Source organism: Callospermophilus lateralis, unplaced genomic scaffold, assembly GCF_048772815.1.
Source record: "Callospermophilus lateralis isolate mCalLat2 unplaced genomic scaffold, mCalLat2.hap1 Scaffold_101, whole genome shotgun sequence".
Classification (NCBI taxonomy): domain Eukaryota; kingdom Metazoa; phylum Chordata; class Mammalia; order Rodentia; family Sciuridae; genus Callospermophilus; species Callospermophilus lateralis.
The window spans coordinates 4,780,573-4,804,851 of NW_027510272.1; the positions used below are offsets into that span (position 1 = coordinate 4,780,573).

General features: G+C 40.0%; 1 pseudogene; it reads right to left on the minus strand.

Moving 5' to 3' along the window:
* Positions 1-5,192: 5,192 nt before the first annotated feature.
* On the minus strand, positions 5,193-16,630 carry LOC143639960 (LIM/homeobox protein Lhx9-like; annotated as a pseudogene).
* Positions 16,631-24,279: the final 7,649 nt, after the last annotated feature.

A 24,279-nucleotide genomic window follows, 5' to 3' on the forward strand; every position in this document is an offset into this window, starting at 1 on the left:
TGCCCTTTGAAGGCACACTACAATAGAAAATGAGATGAGATTTTTATATGTCTAATAAAAAAAATTGATTCCAAAGAATATACAGCGGATTTCACTGGGATTTTGATCAATAAAGCTATTTAGGTTTTAGGTGATGAAAAGTCTTCAAAATTTTAAGGATATTTGCTTTGGTTTCTTTATTATGAAGTTTTATTCTTATTTGAGGTATCAAAAACCTATATATTTTTTAAGTCAGCATTAAAATGACTATTCAACCAAAGGTCACAGACACCAACTCTGAATAAAGCTTTTGGTGCCCAAGATCAATTTACCAGAAGTTAGACTAACCCACGAATTGCAGAGGTAGAAGCCATAAAAACTTGGTACCCTGTCCGCATCAAACAAGCCCACATTCTCCCATTCCATGCCAAACAATTAGTTGGCATTTGCAAGTGCCCAGCCCCAAAGACTGCTGAGCATCATGGGAAAGCATGATACAACTCCCAACTCGGCATCACATGCTCTTTTCTTTTCCCACTCACATAATTAGTGCTCCTTTCCTTCCCTTTTAAAAATGTGCCTGTTTCAAATTTGTATTATTTTTTTCAGATGTCTAATTTCAGTTATGTTCTTTCCTTCTTTGGTCTCTTCCCGAATTTCACATTCGAGACAAATATTTAAAGGTCTGTAAAACCAGGCAAGTTTCCAAAATATTTCTAAATGAAACTGCTATAGGTGACAGAGCAGGGAAAGAAGGCAAAGCTTATAGGATAAAATTTTGAATTAACTGGCTGAAAATGTGTTGGGAAATCTATCTAGGTTGCTAGAGCCATAGGTGAGGTTTCAATGAGGCATAAACATTCAAGTTGCTGACAAAACCAACATGTTTCATGATCACTCAAAATAGTCTGCTTGTCATGGTGCATTGCTTTATTATTATTATTATTATTAGTAGTAGTAGTAGTAGTAGTAGTAGTAGTAGTTGTTGTAAGTCACTGTTTCTCTTAAATTATTTTCTTTTTTAGTATTCAGGAAGTGAAAGCATGTAAGAAAACATTCAAAATTCTGAGAATATATGTAAGTGAAATATTTAATGTCTGTTTTTTGTAAAATGTTACATCATTTACATAGGGTTCATTTGTATATAATAAAAATTTCATCATAATGAAAAATTTTCTGGAAAGTATTTTATATGTTAATTTGTTTAACATATGCTTTGGATTTACAACTAAATAGGAATAGTTTAAAAAATTCTTTCTTCAAATACTCTCTTTAACAATTAAAAAAACCTCATTTCTAAATATGTGTTTTACTTCCCACTTGCTCCTTTGTTTGTAATATCATAATTATCTTGAACTATGCAAAGACTGGATCTTTTCATAGTTCAGAACATATTGTATACTTCAATAAATCTGCTCATTGCATAGCAAACACGTAAACTCACAGAGAATCTATAAATTTTACCCTAAAAAAGTTGAAATTTTACACAATAATTTATACTGAGTTTTATTTATGTTATAACTTGGGTTTGCTTTTTTTATTTTTAATACATGTGTCAGTAGAATAAAACAAATGAAAATAAGTCATGAAAAAATAAAGAAATAAAAGCAGGTAAGTAATCTTACCCTAGACTACCAGAATTAAACTTCATTAAATTGTTTGGAGTTTTTCCTAACTATAACAAGTTGTGAATGTACTGTGTTGCCTCCTTAAGACAGTGTTCAAAATTAATTCCAACAGTGTATGTTTAACATAAAGTTAACTATGTTTGCATCAAATAAAATGTTTATTAATGAAAGCTATTTATCATACAAGAAACAGCAAAGATAAGTCATCATTACAGAGATGTACACTAGAGGTGACAGATGTAAAAGTGCATGCAGAGACTTCTGTTTAAAAAGGAAGTAATAAACAATAATACTAAAATTACTGGGGTTTGATCCCTATACTCTTAAATGAGTGATAGCTTTTCTTTGAATTTACAATTGGAAAATGCCATTAACAGATAGAACTAATACACATTAGCAAGCAGGAGAAATGAATGTTTTTAGACTTTATTTTACAGCTATTGTTGCTTGACAAATGTGTGGGAATTTTTTCAATAATAATTTTCTTCCAATATGGGGTGGGCATATTACTGCCAGGTTGCTCTGGTTAATACAGGTTTATCTAGTGTTTTTAAATCACATAATTTTAAGCCTTCATATGTGTTAGACATCATAAAGAACAGAAGTTTTGTTAACATTCAATAAATGACATTTATGTCTCTCTCTCTCTCTCTCTCTCTCTCTCTCTCTCTCTCTCTCTCTCTCTCTTTTGGCTCATTAAGTTTTTAAAAGTATGATTATCATAACCTAATAGTGTCTTTGTCTTCACTGCAGTGAATTTCCGATCAAACTTTTCCCCTTCTTTTAATACTTTAGGGAATTTTCAAACGTCAGGATGTTTGGCTGTAATGCCCCAAGATTTGTTCTCCCTGAGAAAAATCATAGCGACAATTTATTAACTACAGAGCAACTTGGCTTTTAGGGGTCTGCAATTTCTATTTAGATTTACAAATATCCATTTGTGCTCAATAGACCTAACATTAAATCTTAATCATATTTAAGGTTTCTTTTCATGCAGTTACTTTATCTGCTAATTTTTTTATTCTGAAAATTGGACTGAGTTAAATCCATGGGGCATTACTTGTATTATAAGCACATATATTTAAAGGTACTTCAAGATTGATTTACACTGCATATGCAATGGTGTGTGCATTTAATATGAATCAGAAGTTTGAAAATTTAAAAACTAGTGTATATTTGAATATTTAAAAATTTTTCCACTACCATTTTAATACCTTTTACATACAGATATTGAAAACACACTAGAACAGGTAAACTTAAATAAAACTTATGGGAAATAAAACTCCTTAGATTCAAAATGGTTTATTCACACAAATTTAATAGGATATATCACAATTGTTTGGTCCATAAATATTTAGGGGAAATAGTTTCTATACAATGCATTTATCAATAAACAAAGAAACATGGACAAGTTTGCTAGACCACTTACTGTACTATAAACACGAAGCTCAATATATAAGATTATTGAATTTATCAACTATATTTGAAAGAGTGCACAACTGCTTTCTATGACATGTTTGTCCCCTCTAACAGGATACACCATAAAAAGAGTTTCAGAAATAAGAGGTAAAACAGTACAAAACTAGTGAGGTGTCAAAAGGGCTTAAAACAGTTAATTTAACAAACAACACATATAATCCTGATTTTTCACAAACTTACTTCTAAGTTATATCATAAGGCACATAGGAGAACTGAGTTATAATTAGTCTACTTAATAAAGTAGATCTAGAGTATCATATATTGTTCTGTCAAAGAAGAAAATTTATAAGTATCAATATTTTACCTGTAAAATTATATTAATAAGATCTCAGCCTTACCAAGGTTGTTTGGTCTGGTTAGTGGTAAATGCCCAAAATGTAATAGAAATATGAAAAGTCAAGATTTAAGCTCCATATAAGATGATAACCACACTTGCTAAATATATAATGGCAATCACACCTTTCTTCTGTTACAGTGTTAACTTATCTTCCATCATCTTTTTTTAAAAAATAAGCTACTCTCTGTGCTAATTTTCTAAAGACCCTGAGCAAAAGTTACAATAATGCACTTTAATGTGGGCAGTGAACTGTCAATATGTAACCACACATTTATACAGCCAGAAGGACACCTTTAAAATCTATTAAACAGAAACTCAGACCACCAGAGGAGATTTAAGGGGTCCAAAAAGTGGAAAATATGTGCAAAGTTATTCTTAACAATCCACTAAAGCAAGACATATATCTTGACTTCTTTTTTATTTTTTTAGGAAATCCACAATCTAATTGGTATTTAACTACAACAGAAGCATATAGATGAACATTCACCACTGCCCAGACCATTAAGATTTTACCTTAAATTAAAGGAAAATAAAAAGCTACTGTAAACTAGGAAATATATTCAGATCAGCATCCACAAGGCTTCTGAGTTTATCTACTTTAAGACTACTAATTTCAAATCTCTAATGCCAGAAAAGTTTGTGTGTGTGTGTGTGTGTGTGTGTGTGTGTGTGTGAGTGAGAGAGAGAGAGATAAAGTAATCAAACTATGCAAAAATAAAATAAAGCAAAACAAAACCAAAGAATTCTCATTGTTGGTGTTAAATTTACTGAGTTTTTTTTAAGCATTATTCATAAACAATGCCAGATACAATATCATGGTACAACTGAAGCCAATTCATAGAGATATTAATTAAATCATACCAATTTTTTGACTTCTTAAAAAATCATATTTTGCTTATTTCCATTTTCCCTAGGAAAAAAGGTAAGGTAGAAAGAATATTTTCAGAGTTGTGTTTACTGTTGTCAGTTGATTTTTCTTTTAGCTTTCGGAGATCAAAAGAATAGAATTTCAAATTCTATGTGGAATTTTCATAGGAGTTTTACAGGGAGTTTAGGTATTTTTCAAATATTGAAGAAACAAAGAACTAAGTAAGAAGGTTTTTAGGTGGTACATCCCTACAAGAAGGAAAAGTCACATTCGTGGAGTAATTTCCCACCTAACTAATCAATGCTATTTAAAATTGCTCTTATTAATGCTTTTGCTTAATCATATTCCTTATTTGAATCAAGAGTTCAGGTAAGAAATAGCAATACTCAATAATTCTTTCAGTTATAAAATTTAAAAAATGTGAAGTTTTCAAAATTTCATAATCACATATACAATTGCAAGATTTTAAAAATAACTAATTAATTACCTGGTTCATTTTTAACCTAATCACTTAAGCAGGAATATGATTATTTACCCACATAATATCACTCTAAACTTTTTTCTTCGAGATTCTGGAAATAAGTAACATACAATTTTAAGAGGCACTTATTAGAATGATTCAAAAGCTCCCCTTACCAATTGAAAGACCTAATTGCTTAAAGGAAAAAAAAAAAATCCAAATATACTTTGTAGACAAAATATGTTCACTTAAAGGAGAAAATACTGTAAACTCACTTGCCAAGTGGCTGCAGATGCTACACACCAAGCTGTTATTTTTATTCCCCAAATATTTTGTGGGTTAGAAGGAAGAAAAAAAAAGGGCTTGTAAATAATAAAATAATAAGAAGAAGAATAAGAAGAAGAAGAGGAAGAATTTAAAAAGAAAAAAAAAAAAACAATGTTAGAAAAGGTTCGCTAAGGTAGTTTGTGAGGGGCTCCCGGATTCGTGGCTGTCCATGTTAGAGGTCACAGATGTCACTACAGTGATAGTGGGATTGGTCAGGTCTGCTGAGGGCGGGGCCGGAAGCAACGTTCCATCAGCTTTATCAACACCCCCATTCTCCTACCGCAAAAGGTTCCTTCTGAATTTGGCTCGTGCGTTTTGGAACCAAACCTGCAAACCAATCCCAATTGATTTCTTTACCGATGTTTATATATATATATTTTTTTCTCTCGCTCTTTCTTTCTCTCCTTTTTTGTTTTAACTTTTATCTTTTATCTCTTTTTTTCCTGATATATTTCCTTTAAATATAATTGTTTATTTTTCTTGAGAGGGAAAGGGTGCTTTCTTTTTTTCCCTCATTCTTTCGTAAGACAGTAACTCAAAATACTATAGTTCTCTCTACTGCATGTGTCTCCTCCCAGCATTAACCAATGCCACTTGGGACAACTGATGCTCACATGGAGATACCATGTAACGAAAGCACAGAGATAAATCAGGGAAGATATGCCCTCATTCCTTGACTGTTGTCTTATGAGAATGAGGAGAAGCAGGTCTGCTAAAACTACTGCAAAGTAAGAACCACTCATAGGAAGTGAACGTCATTTGAAATAGAGTTTAAGATATCCCTGAGTCTGACATCCAGTAAGTATTTTTCACATAGGAAAAACTCTTCCAGGGCCACAGACCCCAAACAGCCAGAGACTATGTACCAGAATTAAAACTGTCTGCTATTCATCACTGAGAAATGAGAGAAGATCACAGGAGACTCACGGCCACCCATTATAATTTCATAGCCTTATATTCTTACCATGATGAATTTGAGGAAGCAATTAGCAGAACTAATTATTATTAAAAAAAAATAATGGTTTGTTAAAATGAAAAAAAAATATTTGCTCCAATATTTGCTGAGATACTAGCATAACTTTTAGCTTTTGGGCAGTTGGGGGAAAAGCCTGCCTGAATTTGGAAAGTTGTAATGTGAGAGAGGCTGCCAAGAACTCAATGGAGTAGGACAGTGCTAGCAGATTCCTCACAAATCAGCGCACTGAGCCTAACATGAATGGAAATCTCCAGAGCCATGTCTTATGCAAATGACAACACTTGCATTTGCACAGGAGTGAGGCAAGCTGAGCTGGTTTTGGAGACCCATCTACCTATCTGTAGGGAGAACGTGGTTGCATCTTGTAAGACCCTGGATCTCTCTTTGAGTACCCTCCAGGAAGCCCCTGCGAGTCTCAGTTTACCCTCTAGGGAAATAACTAAGATAAACTAAGAAGAAGCAGAGTAGGAAATAGCCACATCAAGCCAAGCGGGGAAGAGAACTATTTACTGGCAAGGGGATGGGAGATGTATGCAAAGCCAATGATGGAAGTGTCTTACCTGCAAAACTCTTTTGGTCAGGCTTGTTTTCTGAGCAAGTTGCTTGAGGTCCTTGGCATCCGGATTGTGGTTGATGGCAAAGTAGGATTTCATGGTCCGGAGCTGGTGGTGCTTGAAGGAAGTTCACATGCGCTTGGTCTTCTGAGAAGGTGGATAAGGCTGCTGGTCCCAGTCCAAGTGGTCTGCCTCATTCTCATTACAACCTGTTACACTAACAGGGGAAAACAACTATTCAGTGGAAACTCCTGCATTAATGGAAATGACGGTGGGCTAATGACACTGTTACGATAATAAAGTGACCAAGAAAATGGCTGTCAACTCAATTATGAACAATCTCTAGACAAAAAGAAAGAACTTAATTGCTACCATCAGCCAAATTTGTCTGTTAATGTGGACAAAATAAAAATTTACCTAAGAGGAAAAAATATTAGATAAATCCTCCCTTTTGCTTGATGGTTGGTAAAAACCTTTGGGGAAATGAATAAACCCTAAGTAGGGCACAGGAGAGAGAGACAAGAGCAAAGGGAAGAAACATATTTACATATACCAGCACCTCACTGCCCACATCTATATCTTCAAGACTGGACAATTTGAGACTCTACATTTTTTGTTTCTTTCTGCAAAGACATGTAATTATGTGAAGGCACAGCTTTTTATCATAAAAGACATGGAAAACAAGTATTTCACCCATCAAGTCTGAAGTTTTCTGAGAACCCACCAACTAAGAAAGAATTTAAGTCACTTATAATTTTTAAATTTTTTCATATTCCTAGAGCTTTCTAAATGGGGAAGAGGAAAGTGGTTAAAATGGGGAGATGTTAGAAAATAAATATTTGCAAACTTTTTATGTAATCCTAAGAATATTATGTTTGAGGGCTTTCACCTATAACTGATTAGCATAAAGCTATGCTAGGAAGAAAATACTGTACCGTTGGAGTTATTCTAATAAATATTTCTGAAAGAAAATGAGCCCAGCCTTCTCCTCACTCAGTTTATGCCTGAAGCATGCCCCACAGCTCACAGCTGAGAGGCACTGATAGTGCATATTTCCAATCTCACGTCTTGGTTCCTTGTGCTCTGGATGTGTGTGTGTGGGATGTGATGTGTACCACTGGCTGGGCTGGCAGAGAGAGGGTGGCATCTTCTCTTCCCTTGGGAAGCTCTTTTTGGCACCAAGGGCAAAACAAATCAGTCTTTGAAACCAGCTAAAAAGTCATCATTCCCAGGATGTAAAGCTGCACACTTAAAAGGTCATTCCAAAAACCTGCTGGCTCTGTATAGGAAATACGACTGCAGAATGAAAACATTTTGCTAAATATTTACAGATTCAGCCAAATTTGCAAATTCAAGCACATGGTAATTTTTTTCCTTAAGCCCTTATTTCATGTATGTATCTGATACATATTCAAATTTCATCATTCTGCATTTTAATGCATTATTTAAAAATCAACCTGATCATGTCACTCAGAAGAGAAAAAAAAATTGAAGGGGGTGGGGAGTACCAGAATCCTTCCAAAAATCTCCAGTACCCACAAAAACAAAAAAAAAGTGAGGCATCTCTTTATACTAGTTTTTTTTTTTTTCCTTCAGCTTTCCAAAATGTTATCTGCCTGCTTGCTCTGGTTAGAACTACTTTTTTTAAAACAATATCTAGCACATTTGAAAATATCAAGTTGAACAGTCATCAACAGAGACCAGCTGCGTACAAATCTCATTTGACAAGAAATTATCCCTGATGTAATAAGACTAAGCAGGAACCAATGTATCCTAGACTTGTACTTCCATGAGATATATACATGGGAAGACACACTCTGCAAATCACAGGTGAGTTCTTTTTGGGAAAAGACTGTCTCACATTCACTTCTGGAACTCCCGAGTCACACAGTGGGATAGAAACTCAACAAGATTCAATCAAAATTTAAAATGCTTTGTTCATCAATAAAATTTCAAGCAAATGCAAAATCAAAATTATCTGGACGGAATGCAACTCTGATATATACATTCAAATGTAAAACATAAAATTCTTAAGCCTGCCAGAAATGGTAACATATACCCAGAGATAGCAGAGAGAATATACTTTACATTTTACCCTATTTCAGCCCAGTGGGGATATGTCAGCTTCAAATAGTCTATAGAGTTGTACCTTTATATCCTCAAATGGATGAAACAGCAACTCATGACCTACTATAAAACCATACTTATCTTCAGTAAACTGAGCCATATTTCACAGCCAGATTATAAATGTACCCACAACAAAATGGACAAAGAGGGACACAATATCATCCATGGCTTCTTCAAATAAGAATTTCATTCCTATCGTAAGTGAGTAACTTTTCCTGAATGACACATCAAATTGAAAATTACACTTGGGACAGAAGCCTTAAATTGGTGTTTAAATAATTCCTTTATCCATTCCTCCTCCAACATGGTAATATTTCTTAGAAACAAATATGATTCCCAGTTTAGCTATACAATCACTAGTCTTTAAAATGAATTTTATTAAAAATAATTGCAGTAATATTTGATGAAATTGCTTTCCTGAATATGTACTCTGTGTCCATTATTGCTGATTTAAAACTCAACAGAGCATTTTAGTGCATTAATTATAATTGTAGAGCTTGTTTTCACATGAAATATACAATTCAGGGTATAAAAAAGATAGGTTGTCAGGTCTTTCTTCAACATATATTACCACATACAACTTTCATATGACTATGTTTTCACTTACATATACAACTTAATAGAGAAATATATTTTTCCACGGAGTAATTCAGCTCATTTCCATAAATTATTTGCATTTAACTACAAATATATTATGTAAATTGCAAATGAATGGGTTCCCCCCATAGCCTGTTTCTAAAGTTTTAGGGGTATTTTCCTTCCTCTCTGGATTAAAAATTGCCTCAAACTTCTACCTGTAAATACACATCCAGAATTGCTAACATTTATGAGAAGATATAAATATTTTATTTTCAGTCACTTATGAGATGGTCACTTACATCAAGTAAGTTTATGTTCTTCTGAAGGTTTGTAGCCTTCTGAGAATTAACTGATTCCTGAGAGACCACTAGGGGTCAGTGCCAGGCTAATTTAACAACAATCAGGAACTTCAGAAGTTTAGGTAGAAAGAACCTAAGGAAAAGAGTTTCTAAGGAGTGACCAAGAAATGAGTCTCTTCATTAATGATAAATTACCCAAACAGGACCTGTCTATCCTAAACTAATTCTTCTCACCCCTGGAGGACTTTATTCCAATCCAGTTTTCCAGATAAATGTTCCATGTCTCCTTCAAAAATATCTGCCCAATTAATTTGCACAAAGAAGAATAAACTAAATTAGGAAAAGTCTCATTAAAAGGACTTTGTCTTATGTCAAGAACTAACTGACCTCTGCAAGTTTCATATCTTCTTTAAGAATCTCTGAATGATAAATATGTTTTGCATACATATTTTTGAAAACATATCTCTAAATTATATTGCATTTCATATCAACGTTGCCCTGAATTAGGCTTGTTTATAATTAAGCAGAAATGGGGATCTAAAATTCAAAGGAGAATAAAATAGTGAGTTAAAACTGTGGGGTCTGTTTTATTTTCTACATTTTCACATAATTTTAACTTACTAAGGGGTTTCTTTCCCTAGTTTTGTAACAAACTGGCACTAGATTCATAAATACTATTTTAAATTTTGTGTGTGTGTTGAGTGGGTAATGTCTGATCAGGCATCTTAAAATTCCTCTAGATTTATTTCTAACTAATTTTAACGAATGTATACTATTTACTCACATCTCTTGGAAAAAGTCCAGTAAAGATGGAGTGAATATAGTTGAGTGAGTGATGCACAAACTCTTCAGGTTAGTGGGTCTGAGCAAATTTTCTCTTTCATGAGTAAGACTGTCAACTTTCTCAACAATGTATACCAGCACTAATTTGCAAACTAAAGATCTAATTAGTTCAGAAAGGTTTTCGTTCTTCTTAGGAAATATATATGTATTCTAATTCTCTTCAGAGAAGTAAGAGAAGCTAAATTCTATTGTTCCTAAAGTTTCTTGGATCTTTCAACATAAAGTAAGATTCAAGGCAAAATCAAATTTAGCTAATTAGATTAAATAAACTAGAGAAAAGCCAGACTTGCCCACAGTTTAGCTAGAAATCTCCACCCTTCTGTACTTTTATCAGGCTGAGAGATTTCCTCTGTCCAAGGGACCAGCTATTTATGTATGAGTCCATCTCTCTCTCCTCTAGCTGCCCCCCACCACCCCACAGCGCCTCTCTCTCTCTCTCTCTCTCTCTCTCTCTTTTTCTCTCTCTAATTAGGGCATTAAGGCCTTGGTGAGTGGCTTGAGATTCCAATGTCATCTTCAATTAATAAAGAACAATTAGTGCCTTGCCTGTCCTGCCCCAGGGACCACGCATCAAAGGACATGAAGTGTGTGCACCAGGCAAAGTGGCCCCTAATCAAAACCTCTGCCCCAGCGCAGCAGGGGCCAGAGCAAGGGTGCTGTGGGCTGTGTCTGCCAAAGATTGCCGAAACCTAGTATTATGCCCACATTCCTCATGCAAAACAACCTTGGTGAAAAGAGTCCCGGGAGACTGCCAGCCCTTTTGCCTTGGTCCACAGACCCACTGTCCCGCTAGGGACAAAAGCAGCTTGGATGGGCTCTGCATTCTCCTTATCCCTGAGATGACACCCACTGCACCTGCCCAAAAACATTTCTCCTCTGCAGTTGGGAGGGGAACCCCAAGAGAGAAGCTAGGAGAGAGCTGAAAGAATGCCTGCTAATCCCATGTGGCTTCCTCTGCAAACTCTACTAGTTCCCATGTTCACACTGGCTGTGTGACCTTAAACAAACCACCTAACTGGCTGAGCATCATTCCTTTATCATTAAGCAACAACATCAAGCATCACACCAGATATAAGGGCTGGAAGAGAAAAAACAGGTGTGATTTTGCTTCATGGTTTGCCAGGGTATCTGGGGTGGTCGTGATTATAGAGTTGCCACAGTTAGGTGGTTCCCAAGATTCCTCCCAGGAGAATGGTTTCCCCTGTTCTGAGACTCCTGCTTGCCAAGATTCCCAGACAGGTTTGGGCCTGGGCCTGGGCCAGGGCCAGGGTCAAGGAAAAGCAAAGTCAGAGAGTCAAGGTCATTAAACTCCCCCAAACTGAGCCAGGACTTTCTGGAATCCCTTTTCCCAGCATTTGGGACTCACGAGAGGAGTTTCTGTGATACTCAGTGTAAGATAATGGTCTTCCAGTCCTGTCAACATAGTCACCTGGGGGATGGAGGATGGGGAAAGGCTACCAAAAATGGGACACTGATGTATGTGTGTGAGACAGACTGATAAATGATAGGCATGCCCCTAAAGCATGGAGGAAAGTGTGCTCTCAGCCTGTTGCCTGCACTTTGTTTTTAATTAAGAGAGGGGGCTGGTGGAGAACAAAGGAGCAGCCTGAGATACTACTAAGCCTCCCCAGTGGGCCTGCCCTGGAGCTTCTTTCATTTGGCAGGGGTCTGGGGTCTGGATATCTGGCTGGTCTATCACACAGGAAATGAGTAGGCTGGATGAATACCCTGACTTACCAGAGGCTCAGGCCAGCTCAGCCATGGAGAGTGCTTCCTACCCCTACAGCTGCTTTTTGCCAAAATCAGGGATTCAGTTTTTCAACACTTGCCAACTGTGTTGCTGATTGAGTTTGGGCTGGTGACCACAGCCTCTGCCCCCTCTAGACAGACTGGGGTTAGGCTCTGAAGTTTTGGGTCCCTCTCCGCCTTCAGTATTTAAGAAAACCTCATCCATGATCTATAATTTGGCTTCCACAAAGGAATTGCCTTGGGGCTGTTTTGCTCCAACTGGGAGCTAGAAACTAATGGGCTCATTAACTAATGGGCAACAAGGATTTGGTTCTGCCTGTTTGGGGGGAAATCACTATAGCCCCATAGTTATAAATGTGTTTTTTTTTTTTTTTTTGCTGCAGCCTTAATAAAGTGTTGTGTCTCTTCTCCCACTCCTTTCCTCTTCCTTCCTTCTTCCTCTCTCCCTTTTTCTCTTCCTTCAGATTGAGAGGAAGTTGTATTGAGAACACGGGCATTTTGGACAAAGTACCCTCTTTGCAGGCAGATCTTGAAAAGGGAAGGGGCCTTATTAAATCCTCCTGACAACCTGGTGACCTGAGCTTCACTGTGTAAGGATGCCGGCCCACCTGAGTTGTATTTGATGATGTCTACTCCCAGCGCTGGGCTCTTCCTCTTCCAAGGCCGCCCCTTCTGCACTGTGCCGGTGCCATTGAAGTAAGGCAGGGCCAAGCTGCCACTCTTGGCTGCCAGCTCCGTTTAGCTCATCTGTGGAGGATACTCCCCTTGCAAGAGGGTCTCGAAGTGGGCGCGGCAGTACACCAGGCTGTCCTTCATGCTGAAATGGTCGCCTGTGGTCAGAGTCTTGTTGCAGGTAGAACAGGTGAAGCAGCTCAGGTGGTAGACAGAGTCTCAGGCGTGCATGACCATCTCAGAGGCAGAAATGCCAAGGTGGCAGCGGGCACATCTCTGCACAGAGAACCTTCTGGAAGGAAACAGAGGGGTCAGGGTACTTGTTGATCTAAGGACAAGCCACTTCCACATGCAATACCTGGGTTTGGCTGCAGTAGCCAAAGACTGAGAGTTGGGAGGGCTCCAGTAGGACAAGTCACTGGGCCCATTTCCGACATCAATTTATTTGCTCATTTACCTGTTCTGGTTCTGGTGAACCAGGACAAAGACCGATATATTAAAGTCAGAAAATTGGGTACTAAGCTTCAGTTTCTTTCTCTGCATCTAAAAAGAGAGAGCAAACAAAAACCTGCAGTAGCTAGTTCACAGCACTTTGAAAGAATATTAAATTGCAAATCCAAGTGAACAGCTTCATTGACTACAAAATAGTCTTGAATGAAGGTATTATTATTATGCCTGCACATTTGAGCGTGGCTGAAAAGATACAGCCAGCCTCAGGAAATGACAATTTTGTAGAGAAAGGTTATTCTTCTTTAACCACCTCCCATCTGCTAAGTGTTGAGCTAGGTTACCTATACATAGTTCTGTCTTTTCCAATTCAGAAACAACTAGAAAGAATCAATAAGCATGCCTGATGCTGAGTTTTCTCTCTAGTCTAGTGTTAAATAGCCATAAAGGGAACTCGGCAACTGAATGACTTGGGTTTTGGCAGTGGGGTTTATTCTTTTTCATAGTCATTTACAAGGTCATCTGCCACCTATCCAATTGCTGCTTCCAGGGCCACCAGTTCAGTTCCAAGGCACCAAGTTACTCAGTTTGTAGTAAGCGGAAAAAATCGAAAACAACAACAAATAAACAAAAAAACAAAACCACTCAAGTCTCAGATAATTAACTGAGACCAGCCCATTCACACTATCCCAGATTTTTCCCTGTTCTGTCAACAGATCTGGGAAGAGAAGGGAGTGCATGGTAGTCACTGATAACTGCTCTAGCTAGACCTTAGGTGTCTATTGTCATCCATCCTCACCAGACATCCAGGGAAGTGCAGCTTAAAGGCATATGCTGTAAATTCCCCCGGGTCTGGAGAAAGATAACAGTACCCTGAAGGGGCAAAATGTGGAGGATGAAGAGGGGACTCCAGAATCCAGCAGGTGACCCCGCCCCTCGCCAGCCAGCCGTACTTGGTGTCAGGAAGGTGTACTTGCGGGGAGTACCTGTAGTAATCCTCTTTGCAGTAAATGCTACCGTCCTTGGGGAAGCAGGTGAACTCAGATTCCAGAGCTAGTTTACATTCACAGCACTTCAGGCACCTCAGGTGCCACTGTTTGTCCACGGCCAGTAGGTAGTACCTGTCTGAGATCTTGCCACCGCAGCCAGCACACAAAGCCGGCTTCTCAGGACTGAGAGGGGGCATGCCCTGCAAAACAAGCACACACAAGGCTGAGGAGAGCGCCTGGCGTCACCGCACCATGCGGGATTCCCCGATAGGCTGCGCGAATCCAGGGCGCAAGCGAGTGCAGAGTGCCGGAGAGAGGCTAGGGTCAGGGGCCACAGCTCAACGGCAAAAGTTGGGAAAAACATTTGCAATTTCTACCTTTGCAGCTCAGTTATCTTCCAAGTTGGCATGAACTGGCATCGGTCCTCCTACTGTTACAAAACTAAAGACATACCAACCATCCCAATCCTAGCTTTAAAAGAACAGAGAGCCTATTTACTATAGTTTGGTGAGTGTTGTCAAATTAGAGATAATTACAAACTGGCTTTCGAAAATACAAAAAAAAAATCAAACAGAACTTATAATTAGGAAGTGAAGAGGAAATTTAAACTAGCACAGATTGTGTTTGCACAAAACAATAATATTGCTATTCAGTTTCTCTAAATTTGTACAGACTTAACATTGAAATCAAAAGCCAGGGAGAGAATATAATACCCGGGCTGTTAAATTGGTCAGTTCTGTTTTGGTTGGGATATATTTAGCAGATCCTGCTGTTTCTCCATTTTCAGAATGTTTGGTCCTGTTCCTGCTAAGAGTGTGAAGTGACTGTTCCTAAAGAAGGACCAATGTCCAGTTTCCTATACACAATCCCTCTTTCCCTGGCATCAGCATAAACACAAGAGAACTTTGTCCTGAAAATCTGGTGCTCAAATTAAGCTTCCCACCTGGATCTAACTCAGATAACCAAGGTGTTAAGCTCACCTTGAGGAGCCTAGCCTCGGGTTTGGTTACTGCTTTTTAGTTTTAAATAGAATAACCACAGAAGGAAAAAAGAGTTATATCTGGATCTTTTCCTCAATACTAGCAGAAATGAATTGGACTTCCACACGATATTTTTCCGGAAAAATAAAGTTTCCCCCTTTACTCCAATTTGGGGACTGCACTGAGTTAGTGTTGCAAATGTAGACAAATGCACACACTCGGCTATTTGATGCGATCCAAAACACCACTGGCCGGGCATGAGCAGTCAGTCTCCTGGGGAAGTTTTAGCTACAATTCTCGGTGTGATACAAGAAGGTCTACACAGCACAGTTTGGCTGGAATCATTTCCGGAGACTTAAAGTAAGTTTTCTTTCTTCGGTTTATAAATGGGAAAGGGAAACACTTAGATTACTGGTATTTTTTAAGAGAACATGACTTTTATTATTACCAATAATAATAACAGTGGTATTTGATCACTTCGTTTAAGGGTTAGAAAGTTCTTGCTTTTGGACTGGGTGCCTCGCTCCTCTGCATTTTTAAATTTTCCCCTACACACGACACCCGCCCACCTGAGAACCAAATGCAGTTCTGCATGGATAGAGGAACTGAGCCAGGATGCCGAAGACAAAAATCTCTGGGTTTGGGGTGTCAAACCCTGAGAGTACTGAGAATTGGAAAGGGACCTGTCGCTTCTGAGTATACTCCAAAGGTCTGTCTCTGGTCCAGAAACTAAGCTCACCCAGGCTCCTTCTTCGCCGGGACGCCTGGCAGCAAGCGGTCTGACTATTGCCTGCGCCATTTGCCCTGGGGGCTGTGGGATCCTCGCTGGGGAGGCGCCCGGGAATTCGGGGAGACTAGAGAAAGGAGTTTGTAGTTTGCAGAAGAGGACGCCCCTCTCCTTCCACTCCTGACCGCCCTACTTGCTCGGGAGCAGCTGCGACAGAGGGAAATGAGTTTGGGGTTTAGTAGTAAAGGCATTTCAAGTCAGAATGGGAATTTTCTTATCCCGGCAGAGCTAGGTAGACCGGTGAAAACCCAGAGATCTTCAACAAGATGTCCCTAAGACGCACCATTCCCAATCTCGCCAGGCCAGGGAATGGAAGTTCCTTTTAACCAAGCGCGCAGGGGCGCTCGGCTACCGCCACCGAGGGGCAGTTTCTTACCGCGTTGAGGCCATTGAGCTGAGTGCCTTTAGCCAGACGGGCCTAGGTCTTGGATCTGCGCTCCATCTCCTCCATGATGCCTTGGATGTGGCCTCCGGAGATCCCATGGAAGAGCATGGCTGGGGGGCGGAAAGGACACGAATTGTCTTCTGCTCGGCACCCCACTATTTCCATAAACACACACCTGGGGTTCTCAGCTCATCTGAGTGCTGGGGCAAAAGGGACCACAGAGGGCTGCGCGATGTTGGAACGCAGAGGTGCGAGGGGACAGAGGGCAAGAGGCAGAGAACAAAGAAGAAAGAGTCAGACAAAGTGAAAATAGGCCTACTTGCAGAGGGAAAGAGGGGGAAAAAATAGGCGGGGTGGGGGGACTCTGGCGTCTCCCTGAAGGAGATGTGCAGAAAACAAACAAACATGGGCGGAGGGGAAAGGCTAAGGCGAATCTTACTGCTCAGAGAGATCGAGTTACTAATGGGAAACAACTGCAGCGGGGGTGGGGGTGGGGAGGGGTGGGGGGTGGGGAGGAAAACAAAAATCTGGTGAAGAAAGAAAATAGTTTTGAACACAAAGAAAGAAGACGAAGTGCTATTTTCAGCGGCCCCTGGCTGCTTGCAAGTTCCCAGTGCCTGTAGGTTGGGTTGGGGACTGCTCCTGCCGGAGCTGTGTCCAATTTGTTAAGAGACTAAAGCCAGCCCATTTTTGATAATTTAGTAGGAGGAGTTCTCTCCCTGGAGCTGCCACAGATTTTTATTCAGACAACAAAGACCTGTCATACTCCTCTCAACCCCCTGGTGATGGGCAAGCAGGGACAAATATTACAAAGGGGTGGGGGGATGGGGGCAGTAGGAGGGGGGCATTTACCTCCCCATAACACTCGCGTGCACAAGGACACACACACACACACACACACACACACACACACACACACACAACCACATGTTCCAAGAGTTCTCAGTAGTCATGTTTTAAAGAGGAAAGGAGTCCTTGTTTTAAAAGAGGGAAAAGGAGCTGTTATTGTCCCCCGTCCTGACGCAGAAGGCAGGGAGTCGGCCTATTTGATCTCAGTTCAAGACCGTACCCCAGCTCAGGGCACACAGAAAACCAGCTCAAAACTTTGGGTTTCCTTCTTGTGGACTTTCATCCCCAGTCTACAAAACTGTCAATATATAAAGATTAGGCAGAAATTCAAGCCCCTCACTGGGGTGGAGAATTTAGTGCATGTTTCTTTTCTTCCCAACCCCTTTTTCCTCAGCTCATCTTTTAGAAGCAGTTGTATCTTTGCCTCACCTTCCTGGGATACCCGACACTACCAGGCACTGGAGCGTCTTCTAAAGTGAAAAGGCGCTTAGGGAATTTTTCTGCAGTTTACTTTCGGCAAAAATGTATATATATATTTTTTTCTTTGAAACATTAGAGTGTATGGGACAGGGCATAAACTTGTACACAGGATGATTTACTCTCTTACTCTATTCAAGTCTGAAGGAAAACTGCTGAGATTCTAATGTCCCATTTGAATCTTGTCATCGTGGACAGGACTCAGGCGAGCTGGGTGCCTGCTCCCATAGAACTACGCGCCGCCGGCCCCTGTGCGTGCTGTTCCCACTATCCTCGCAAGACAGGGGCACTTGTAAAACTGGGCGCACCGCACACTCAGGAGGGTGTGAAAGGGACTCCTTGCTGTGGAGGAGGGGAAGGTGAGAACTGACAAGCAGAATGGCAGACCTGCTCCTCACAAGAGGTGGGATTGTTCTGTGGCTCTCTGTTCCTGTTGGCAGCGGCCTCTTCCTGGCCCCATTAAAAAGTGTCCACAATACTAATATATTGTTAATTCATTCAAAAGGCTAGAGGCTCCTCAGGGGCCCGAAGCGGGGCGCGGCGACAGGAACCAACCCCGCCTTAACCAGAGAAGGGACTCCAGCCGCTCTTCCCTCCTTGGGTCCCTGTAGCTAGCCTGGGTTTCCCACCACTCCCCGCCAACTTGCCCAGGAACATCAGAGCTTGGGTCTTGGACACATCTTGGAGATTTTAGAAGAGCCAACCGCTTCCATCCCATCACCCTGGGAAGCCTGACATAGACTGTAGCCAAATCAAGAAAGATTAAGGGAGAGAAGTAGAAAGGGGAAGAGAGGAAGAAAGAAAAAGCAAGCATGAGAATAAGAGGGAAAGAAAGGGATGGAGGAAACAAAGAGGAAAGAAGGAAAGATGGAAGAGAGGAAGGAGGGGAAGGAAGAAAGAAAGGAATGGAGAAAAGGAGGAAAACACCCTCAGCGGCACCCTGACTTCCTGTCCCAATGCACCACCATCTGAGACTGGTGGAGTTACCTCTTCCATGAAATCCAAGACTCTGCTGCTTCCCTTCAGTTTTTTTTTCTTCAGGGTCCAAAATAATGTTATTTGCAGATTGGACACTTTTAAGGTCCTCTGGGTGCCAGAATACAGCTCATAAAACACAATTTCACACAAAAAATGAAGCCAATCAAGTGAACTAAGCTGGAGACACCCCTTTACTTTGGCAGACCTACCTGACAGCAGGGCAGCTATTTACTGTAAGTAATGTAATTAGCCCCTTTGGATGGAAATCAATGAGATTTTCAAACCCACGTGCACACAGAAAGGGCCCCCAAGGAGGGGCTGGGCACAGGAGCCCTTTCAGAGACAGCAGGTCCACTCACAAAGGGGCAGATTGCCTTACAAAAGTCAGCAGCTAAACTGACTGAGAACCTGAGAAGGAGGAGAAAGAGGAGGGGTCTATCAGAAGAAGAACTTCAATTAACCCATGGAATCTCCAAACAAAGTAAATGCAGAACCTCAACCCACTCTGTCTAGCTTCTGCACTAAATCCCTTCCCATTTGAAATAAGAGTAGTTGGAAATAGGTTTGCTTATTGTTGGATTTTGGTCCTGCTCAGCAAGAACATTAAAAAAGAAATACCAAGGCACTCTTGTAAGAGACAAACTTTGAAGACTTCATGAGGGAAAAGCTTAACAACTCCTGGGAAAAAAAAAGTCAGAACTTTGTGAAATTTCCAGGGACGCCAAACATAGAAGTCCTGCAAGCCCTCCAATCATCCACTCATTCATCTATTCAACACATATATTTAAAACATGTATTAGTTACAGGCAGGACAGAACACCTCCAGCAAGCAGCTTCACAGTTGAATCCTAGGTATGATGGCTCTTTCTTGTAAAACTCAGGTTGTATGTTCCAGCGCCCAGTGGGATTTGCTACTTCCCATAAAGAAGGGAACTGCCAGGATTCTTCCTGTTCAGTGAATGCAGGAAGTCTGTGGAAAGCTGGGGTGAGGCAGGGATTTGTTGGAGTTTGGGAGGTCCTTGTTAGTTCTGTGGAACCATTGGCAGTTGCTGGAGAAGAAGCCCAAGGGAGTTGGAGGTTAGCCTACTAATTGAACTAGGTGTGTCACCTGGAGTATCCTAACAGTTTTGTCTAGGAACCCTGAGACTGTTTGAGAGCCCTTCCCTTTCCCTCTCCACTCTCAAAGGACACTGAGCACTTAAATAAGGAGAGCATCTTTGTAGCTTTGCACCCTTTTACTCCCCAATCAGGAGGCTGAGACTGGCAGCAGTTGGGGAGGAAGCATTCCCCCTTTTCACAGCTCAGGAACCCAATGGCTGGCAACTGTTCTATAAAAGTTAGAGTGCTAGATTTTATCATTTCTTGGGCTAAAACCCCACCTCCATCAATGGGACAGGTGCACCCAGGTTCTTTTTGGCCCGCATCCCCAGTAGGATTTCCAATCTCCTCTCTGAGTTCTAAGCACTATTACAAAGAATGGGGTAGATCCCTAGCCTGGCGCTGTCCTTTCACTATTGGACATTCGCAATCCACTAGGTACTTTTTCCTTTTTGCTCCCATCTGATTAATGTTCCCACATTCAGGAAAATGAGAGGCTGGGCTCAAGTGAAACAGCAGATTTTGAATTAATTCTAGATTCTAGAATTTCCATTAAGGTCAACAAAACTAGGACACACTTGTCCTGGGCTCTGGCAATCCCACCTAGGAAAAGAGCCCGGGTAGAATCGAACTCCCCAGAGGGGAGAAGAGAAGTAAAAAAGGATGTATGACTTTGTCCTGGGAGAAGATGAGGTTTTAGGGTTGAGGAAGGAAAATAACTCAGTAAACATGCATCTGAGAGCATAGTTGACTCAGTTCTCCTTAGACCTGAATTTGGAGACAATGATCCTGTGTTCCTAAGTTTGAACAAAAAGGGAAGTGCCACCTTTCCCCCAGATTCTATTAAGAGCCCTTCTGCTCTGAAAGGTGAAACTCTTGAAATCCTGTCCAGCCTTTAGCATTGTCGGGAGTACCTCAAGGTCCTAGAGAAGTCAGCGTCTTATTGAGGGCAGAAACTATGCTGAGCGTAGTGCCACGCGGCCTCAGAAGCCCTGACTGCTCTGTGTTGGAGGTGAGCAGATGGCCTGGAGGTGCCCGGGCCTCTCTCTCCAGAGTGGAGACAGAGATTCCTCTACGTGCAAGCCTTCCTCAGACAAGACTTCCTCAGGCAAGACTGCCTCCCACACAGTGGTGGCTGTGAAGAGAGTGAAAAGTGGTCAGATTCTAGGTACAGTGTGAAGACAAAAGCAGTAAGATCAATTGATGAGAGCCCTGTGGAATATAAGAGAAAGACGGAACTCAGCGGTGATCTAGAGGATTGAATCTGAACAACACACACACAAAATGTGTCTCTCATTAAGTCAGAAAACTCCAGATATGGAAGAGATATGAGAAAAAAAAAGTTATGATTTGGAAAGAGAATCTAGAGATACCTACAGACATCAAGAGAGTCGGAGCTGGCCTAACATTAGTTGAGAAGGGGAATCCAGGAAGTACACATAGAGGGGTAACCAAATGTCAAAAAATGGAAAGTTGAGTAGAACAGGATGAATAAGTAGGGAAAGTTTTGTAGTACAGTAAACTCATGAATTCCAGGACTTAGACTGGGTTTGCCAGGCAGTGCGATGAGGGTGTGAAGCACCATAGTATCAGCTTGCAATTCACCCACGTGGAAATGGGAGATAAGGTCTTCAGCTAGGAAATGAGCATTTGGAATTAAGAACTTCTGCACACATCCCACATCCCTGAAAGTCTGTGCTCATGGTCAAACCAGCTGTGGACTTGGGGGAGGGCTAGGACATGTTTGTCCATCTCTTTCTCCTTATAATGAATTTATGAAGGGGTAGAAAAAGTACAGTGGATGCCTAACTCATGAAAAGTACTAAAATTTCAATATGCAATGTTGTTTTCTAGGTATACATACCTAAGAGAAACTCAGCTTCTTACATGAAGACACAACTTCTTTTTAGCATATATGAACTGCCAGCATCACTACCCTTTCACAGAATGGATCTAGAATTTACTAATCTACTTTGTAGCTATATGTTTTTGATATGCAGTAAGTTTGTTGTACTTTATCAACATTGCTGGGCAGTTTGTGGAATTTGAATTCTTCTATCATTTTTTAGCTATTTTATATGCCTTATTAGATTTTTATTACTTCAGATGATAATGTTAGTAAATGAGGCAAAGTTTATGTAAGCAATAAGGAGTAGTAGACTCCAAGATGGACCAGAGAAATAATTATATAATTAAGTAAGATAAGGGTAACTTGAATACAAGCAACAGTCAATCTAATAACCAAGACAGCTACAAAATTACTACTCAGAACATGATACATACAGTGTGAATATGCTGAACAAAGGAATGATTTGTGTCTAGAATATATAAAAATTGTCCTTTTCTCCAATATATTTAGTGCCACATTGATCACACATTTGTGTTTGGTTGGTGATTTCACTTTTTAATACAACCCCCAAGTAAGTGCTAAAGTGCTATCTAGTGTTCTTATATGCAAAAAGGTTGTCATGTGCCCCATGGAGAAAATACAGATATTAGATAAGCTTCATTCAGGCATGGGTTACAATATGATTGGCCAAGAATTCATTGTCAACGAATAAATAATAGACTAAGTGTCTTTAAGCAGAAATGCACATTATATATTGTTTGGTTGATAAGAATGCTGTGTGAGGTTCATGGAAACCTAGTCCTGTGTTCCACTGAGCTCAAGGGCTCACTGTTTCTTAATTCCAGTGTTAGAAATGACCTTATAGAATAGAACTAACAGGAAGTATGAAATTTGACTATACATGCGGGGCCACACTGAGTCCAATACATGACATAAAATGGTTTTCAGTTTGGTTATATCCTTGAGGTTTAGTTGAAAAAATATTACAACTCAACCTAGAATAAGATATAAAAGCAATATTTCAAATACAAAGCCTCTAAAAAAATAAATAGATATTAAAAACTCAATAGAAGTTTTCTAAGCAAGGTTTGAATTTACCTACCAACAGGCAGGGGTAAATGTCAACAAAAGGAAATTTGAGTAAGCTTGGAAGTCAATGTGGAGGTGAGAGGAATAATCCAATCTGGGTTGCTCAAGATAAAAGTAAAAATATGAATGAAATAGGAACAGAAAACTAAGGAAAGCATACAAAGTCACTGTTATGATTTAGATAATAGATGTCCTCCAAAAAGCTCATGTGTGAGACGATATAAGAAAGTTTAGAGGTGAAATGACTTGAATATAAGAGGCTTAACTCAGTCAGTGCATTAATCAGCTGATTGGAATTGGCTGGGTGGTACCTGTAGGAAGGTAGGTTGTAGCATGAGAAGTTGGGTCTCTGGAGGCATGCACTTGGGGTTTATATTTTGTCCATATGAGGGGAACTGAGTGTCTCTCAGCTTCCTGGTGCATTGGTTGAGCTACTTTCCTCTGCCACAATCTTCTGCCATGATGTTCTGCCGTACCTACTAGAGACAGCAATGAAGCCAGTTGTCTACAGACTGAGAACTCTGAAACTATGAGCACCAAATAAACTTTTCCTCCCTTAAACTGTTCTTGTTAGGTCTTTTGGTCACACAGTGAAGAAAAGCTTACTGAGCAAAAACTGGTACTGAGAAATAGGATCCTGGCTGTGACTAATCTAAACATGTGATTCAGAAACTTTTGGAGCTTTCTGGAACTTGTGGGTGAAATTTTCAAAAGTTTACAGATGCAAGATAGAAAATCTTTAAAATGTCATAAGCAGAGCTTAATGGGCAATTACGTTGGGTACTCAGAAGATCAGATTGCTAATAGGATTGCAGACAGTAAAGAATGGGTTCATGCTGTTTCAGAGAAGAAAAACAACTTTTCTGAAAATTGGACTACAGGTCATCATATTATATTCTGGCTAAAACGCTGTCTACATTTTGTCAGTGTTCTGAGACTTTCTGTGAGGCTGAATTTAAAGGTGATGGACTAATTTATCTGGCAGAGGAAATTTCAAGACAGCAGAGCCTTTATGGGGTGGTACAGGTATAGGTGGTGGCTTTTAGCCAAATTCATTGTGATAATCAGGAGAGGCAAGACAAGAAAAAAGATTTTTTAAAAACTTGCAATTTGGGCAGAAAATAGCAAGTAAAACTGGGGCTAAGGAAGGCGTGGTTGTTAAAGAGATTGCAGCCATTAAATAAATCCTAAATACTTCACCAAGAAATACTATTAAATATGATTTGAAAGCATCTCAGGAATTGGCAAGACCACATCCATTTCAGGTTCAAGGATATAAAAGTAAAAATTCCTTTGAGAAGAGACCAGTGGGGCACTCTGCTTGCACAGGGGTACCTAAGAAGCTGTTTTACCATGCTCAGCTGCCCAGGTACTCATAAATTGCTGCAACTAAGGTCTCTGGATATTTGACTACTTATTGAAATGGTGGCAGAACTTGGCCAATTAGTGCTGGTTCTGTAGAAATCCAGTATGC